This window comes from Neltuma alba, unplaced genomic scaffold (assembly GCF_004799145.2).
Source record: "Neltuma alba isolate B1F8T4 unplaced genomic scaffold, ASM479914v2 tig00001146_pilon, whole genome shotgun sequence".
NCBI lineage: Eukaryota > Viridiplantae > Streptophyta > Magnoliopsida > Fabales > Fabaceae > Neltuma > Neltuma alba.
Window position 1 is genome coordinate 79,621 of NW_021632352.1, and position 6,517 is coordinate 86,137.

The 6,517-nt window shown below is 38.1% G+C and overlaps 1 pseudogene; it reads left to right on the forward strand.

Moving 5' to 3' along the window:
* The first annotated feature begins 1,754 nt into the window (after nucleotides 1-1,754).
* LOC114751865 ((-)-germacrene D synthase-like) lies at nucleotides 1,755-4,189 on the forward strand (annotated as a pseudogene).
* The last annotated feature ends 2,328 nt before the right edge of the window (nucleotides 4,190-6,517 follow it).

Here is a 6,517-nt window from a genome sequence, read left to right on the forward strand (position 1 = left end):
CTTCAACTCTCATCTCCTTGTCATCACCCAGCTTCACTGTCTTCTTTTGGGTTTCATCTAGATCAGTGAAGAAGGACTTCTTCCCTGTCATGTGATTTGAGCAGCCACTGTCCACAAACCAAACTTCACCTTCTGCATTTGGTTGATCAGCATATGCCATGAACAGCTTGTCTTCACTATCAGTTGCTTCTGTAAAATTTGCCTGTTTGTCTTTGAACCAGCACTCAGCTTTCATGTGCCCATATTTCTTGCAATTATGGCACTAAATATTCCTTTTATCTTTGTAATCAGATCTGCCTCCACCTCTGCCACGGTTGGAATTCTTCCCTCTAAATCCTCCTCTACCTCTTCCTCTACCAGCACGATTTTCAGTTTCTCCCTTTGCTTGAAAAGCTTTCTCTTCTGTCATCTCTCCTTTTCTGTTAATTCTTGCTTCATGAGACTGCAAAGAACCCATCAGCTCATCAAATGTATAAGCTGATAAATCCTTTGATTCTTCAATGGCTGCAACTACATGATCAAATTTAGGAGGTAAACTTCTCAATACATGTGTTACCACTGTTTTTTCTGACACTTCTTCTCCAAATGATCGCATCTGGTTCACAACTGCTGTTGTCTTTGTCATAAAGTCCTGCACAGCTTCTTCACTCTTCATGCGCAGGTTCTGAAATTCACGATGGAGAGTTTGCAATTTTACTCTTACCACCGTAGAAGAGCCATGGAATGCAACCCGCAAGGTTGACCATGCTTCCTTTGCTGTTTTAGCAGCTGCGATCTTGGAGAAGATAGAATCATCCACTGCTTGCTGAATAAAAAACAGTGCCTTTGAGTCCTTCTTCTTGTTTTCTCTGACTCTGGCCTCCTCCTCATTCTCATCATATCCATTTTCCACCAAATCCCACAGCTCTTGGGATTTAAATAGAGTTCTCATTTTAATGCTCCAGAACTCATAATTTTCTCCTTTGAAAATGGGCATGGAAGGTTGAGAAATACTCACTGCACCATTGTTACTGACTGCCATCACGCCCTACTTTGATCGACTCAGCTCTGATACCAAACTGATGGTTTTTATGGGGGAATGAACACTGGAAAAAAAACACACAGCGAGATGCAAGGCCAACGAGAGAGAGAAACTGTAGAGAAGCAAAACTGATAATTTCCTCAAATTTCTGATGCGTACAATACTGAATTTATAACATATTCAGTTACAGCAAATTGAAATAAATGATAATTAAAAAAACAAAGGAAAATAACCACTAACATCATGGATTCCTATTTTATCGGTGCCCACTTCTTGCTCCTCAAGCTTCGGCGGATATCTCTGTGACTAACTTTTGAATCAGTCTTCCAATAGGGATGACCTCTTATACATGATTTCAGCGAAGTGTTCAAGTCAAGGACTTAGGCGATCAAAGAAAAGAAAGAAAAGCCTTCTATCCCACAGCTAAGGCATCCATCCAATACAGATAGAGCGTCATATACAATTACTCTATTCTTTTGAAACCACCTATTCCTCTCATCGACTACCTTCACTAGGGTCAAGATTCATGGTTTTCTAAGGGCGGCCCATTAGCTTCCAAAGATAGAACAAGGGATTGCTTTCGTCTCTTTCCTTCTGGGCCAGGAATGGAAGTTGTCGTTAAGCTTCTTTGGATCAATCGATAGTGTGCTTATCGCTCTACTTCGCTTGATTTTCATGCCAGTGGACTCGTCGCTCAGCTTTAGGCCTTATTAGCTTCATTTCTGAAGTGAGCATGAAGTGGCGTCAAGAGAGGAAACTCTCTGATGTGGGGCTGATACCCCAGTTAGAGGTGGCAAGAGCTGAATCTAACCCAGCGGGCAAAGTAACAGGTTTGAGTGTAACAGCTCACTCATTGTTACTTCCTCCCGTGCAGGTGCACGTGTTTGGTGACACGCACACTTCAAGACTCCTTGATTGGATACTCAGAGTTGAGTGCGAAAGGATCTCTCTTCTATGTAATTTCTTTCTTTAACACGCGAGTTCGATGGAAAAGCTGTAAGCGCTTGAATAGTCTTGACAGAAGGTAATGGAGTGTGAAGACATCGGTTGAAGCCTTTAGTTTCAAGACTCAGTTAGTTACAATAAAATAGACTTTGTTGGCAGGGAAGGAGACGCTCATTTCGACCCAATTACTTTGACTCTCACCCTATCTCGCTTACTCGTTTTGCTTTACCACGGAATAAACCTGCTCCTCGCACCACCAAATCACTAAGTGATGAGTTAGTGCGACGAGGGGCCAAGAAGAGTAGTATCCCAAGGTCGGCCTACTGGTATAACTTTTAGGTATTCAAAAAAAGCAGTAAAGGAGCGAAACCATTCTCAGAAGGCGAAGAAGAACTTCCTCGAAAAGGCAGAGGTTCGTAGGATTGATCTTCCTCCACCTGCCCGGAGGTTGCCCAATAGCGAGTGTAGCCTATGATAGCTTTTAGTGGAGATCCTCAAGCCTAGAGGCACTGCACAGCTTAAACAGTTCTTTGACTAGGGGGGCTCATTTGAGAGGCTAGGCTAAAAACCATGCCTATAACTAAGAAGTCGTAACCCCTGAGCCCTTTAAAGGGCTGGCTCAATATAGTCTAGGTGAAATCCCTATTAGCCTCCAACTCCAAGTCAAGTTCCTCACTCAAATCCTTGCGCCGAAGACCAATAGCAGCGGACCCACGTACCTCTCGCTTCGCTCGAGCTGCTTCGCTCCTTTCTTTCTTACTTTCATGGGGCCTCTTTCCTTCCTTTGAAAGAGATCCCAGGTGCAGTGCCTATTCACTCTGAATCGGATCTTGCACTTTCAGACCGGTCCTTTTAGTGCTTAGTTAGTCTAGTCTTTGAGCGAGATCCAATGACTCCGGTTCGTGATCTTCTATCTATAAGATAGACCAAAGTTGAATGCTGACTGACTCAGGGCAAGGCTAAGCGAACTGGGCAACTTTCACTGGTTTCATTTCCGAACAGAACTTCAACTCCCTTGAAAGGGGCTAAATCAGGGCAAGAGTGCTTTCTCGAGGGGTTAGATCCAGGTATGATCTTGCCAAAAGGGGTGTTTACGCTTCACGCCCTACTTTAGATTACTTTCCTTTCCATGGTATAGCTAACCCCTTATTATACGCATCTATTGGGCAAAGAAGCATCGCATTCCTTCCTCCACTACATAGGGGAATTCCAAGGTTAGAAGCTCGAAAGTATATTTCAATCTACCAATTACATCCTTCCCACAATGAAGCCTTGCTAACCTTAGCAAAACTTCAAAATCTGCATCGGAGAGAAGTTGCAGACGTTTGCAAGTCAGTCCTTGAACCTTAGATTTTTTTCTTTAATTGTAAGGATACCTAAATGTGGATGGACTTAAGTTGATGTGACAAGTCTTCTATGGAATAGCATTGGGCTTAATAAATTGAAACCACCCATATATTATAACATATGGAATTATCTCTTTGCGGACAGATAAAGAAACATTGTACATGTTGTGGGGGAGAGATGATGTAAGTTGATATACGATTATATTTAGTCTCCTAAAGACTGATGATGTAAGTTGATGGCAGATGAAGAAGGTGGCGAGAGCCTTCATGAGAGATGCCAAATGGTTCAATGAAAACAACATGCCAACAACAGAACAGTATCCTGAGACAGCAATGATAACTTCTTGTTATTCATTGCTCTCAACAGTATCTTTCTTTGGGTTGGGGCATCTTGCCACTGAGGACATGTTCAAATGGGTTACAAGTCAGCCTAAGCTTGTCGAAGTTTCTTCCCTTATTTGCAGATTCATGGACGACATCGTCTCTAATGAGGTACTTAATTATATGACATATACATACATCATTAAAATGAAGATCCTTTAATTTGGTGATTTTGAAACCTTTTAATTTGTGTGCGACCAGTTTGAGCAGAAAAGAGGGCACGTTGTGTCGGTTCTTGACTGCCATATGAGGGAACATGGTGTGACAAGGCAAGAAGCCATTGAAGAGTTTCGTAGGGTTGTTAACAATGCGTGGAAGGACATGAACGAAGAACTCCTTGGACGTACCTTTGGAAGTGGGCAGGCCTTTTCTAATGCCATCTCTGAACTTAGCTCGTGTTATGGACATGCTTTACAAAGAAGATAATTACAATCATGCCAAAGGCATCATGAAGAATTCCATTACAGCTTTGTTGGTGGATCCTGTGCCTATATGAGCATCAACCTCATTATTGTCATATATTTATACTATTTCCAGTCTTTAGTATGATATCTAGTTAACTAGTTAGATCTTATATTAAGGATTGGAGGTAGTAGTTTATAGTCTCCTTATTCGTTATACATATTGTTGGAGCAGTATTAGATGTTCGTTAATAAAAAATTGGGTGTTAATCATTTAGCTACTATCCTAAGTCTATATAAAGGATTATGGGCTTAAGAGTAATATAGAAAGGCTGGATCCTCACCTAGAGAAAGGTTAACTTGGTCCCTTCTCATATGCCCATGCTGGCGTTAGTGCACCCTTTAAACAAGGGTATACTTGTTTCTATGTTCGTCACTTTTACAGGGTTGATTGTTATTTGTATTGTTTGATCTTAGCATTTTATTAATAAAAAAATATGTTCTTTTTTCCTCTTATCTCATGTGATTAACACACGACCCAATAGGAAGGATAATGAATAAAATTAGTCTGTACTCCCTGCCATTTTTAATATGTATAAAAGCTATTTAATTAATTTAAATAGATTAAGAAACTCACATAAATTAGTTGATGAAGACAAATTATCTACGTGTAAGATTATATTATGTATTAATTTATAAGTTAATAAATTAGTTGAAAAAAAATGATAAATATAAAAGATAAAGTAAATTGATATTCTATATTTTACACCAATCTAATTTCTAGCTAACTCATATATTTGATACTTTTGGATAAATTGTTTTTTTGGGTCCAAATCTTCTTGGGATCTTGATGCCCTGCTTTAATTTATAATACTGTGATGTGATTAATATTTGAGCTTTACCCTTTCTTATTGTAAGAAAAGAAAAAACACAGAAGAAGAAAAAGAAGATCACGACGAAGAATTAAACTTGACGGCACTGACATTTTCTATGGGCAACAAAATCTGAGAAAAGCTAATGAAATGTTAAAAAAAAATCACTGCCACTTATTAATTTATGTTAATAGCTTCTCTATACTTCAGGCAAATAATTGTCGATTTCGGTCATTCTTAACTTCAATTAGTTATATTGACTTAACCCCTTAGTTTGATTAACCTAACCACGCCTCAATTATTCTTAATAATTGTGCGATTCAATTTAAAAGGATGAAAATGACAGTAACTGAGTTGGTGAGGTTTGAGTGCGTTTTCGCATCATTGTGATATATCTAAATCACCGTCCCAACCTAATTTATATGATTTAAATTTGAAAATTATAATTAGTTAACTTTTTGTTTTCAGAGAATAAAATGTTACATTTTGATAAGCGATTGTTAAGAAAATAATATTTATTTATTTTGAATTTTATAATTATTAAAAATGTGCAAATAATAATATACGGATGACCAAGAGTTATCCATTGGCATTATTAACTAAATTCTATTGGAAGAATGAGAACGGCTAGACTATGATGAACATAAGGCCAAAGAGAGAGCTTATTCTAAAAGATTAGTCTGTTAGGAGGGAGAATTCATTGAACTTATAAACCCTACAACATTTGTGTGATTGGCTTCATTCTACGGCACTTCACTCGGTCTTCTTATCGGTCAGAAGACTCCACAGTTAGCCCTTTCTTGATTGGTCGACTCTCAATGAAAGCACCAATGTGATAAGTATAAACCTAAGAGGAAAGCTCAATCTCAAAAGACCAGCATGTTTGGAGGGAGAACCCCTTGAACTTGTAAACCTCACAATACTTGTGAGATTCCCTAATGTGGGACTCATAACATACGCATCCCAACTATATTTGCTTTTGATTGACAAAATTAAATAAAAACTTTTTATAGTCATTAAGTGACTTTTAATGATAAGAAAATTAATTTAGTTTTTTTTTTGGTGTATGTAAAAACAAACTGCGTGTTTATGTTTTTTCACGCTAATACCTCGAAAAATCATTATAAGTCTAAAAAAATATAATTATCAAAAGGTTCCTATGATAAGCGGATAGCATAAATTATGTTGTCATGGTACTGGAAACATATCATTCACTTGTTATAAATTTTTTTAGTAATTACCATATTTTTTTCTGAATCACGTAATGGTTTTTCTCTTATATTTTCTTTTAAAAAAGGAATTTTGTTTATACATATAAAATTGTTTTTTTTTTCAATGGCCTTTCGTGGCTTCAACTTAGCTCCGAGACAAGACATCACTAATTCAGAAGATAATTGTTTTTTTTATAAAAATTACTTTTGGGCCAGAAACGATTATAATGTGTGCTCTGAATTGTTAGCACGGCTCCAAATAGGAAGGATCTCGGCCCGACAATATCAGACGATGGGTTAGTTAAAATCCCTGGGGCCCACTTTGTTGGCACTCGCAAAA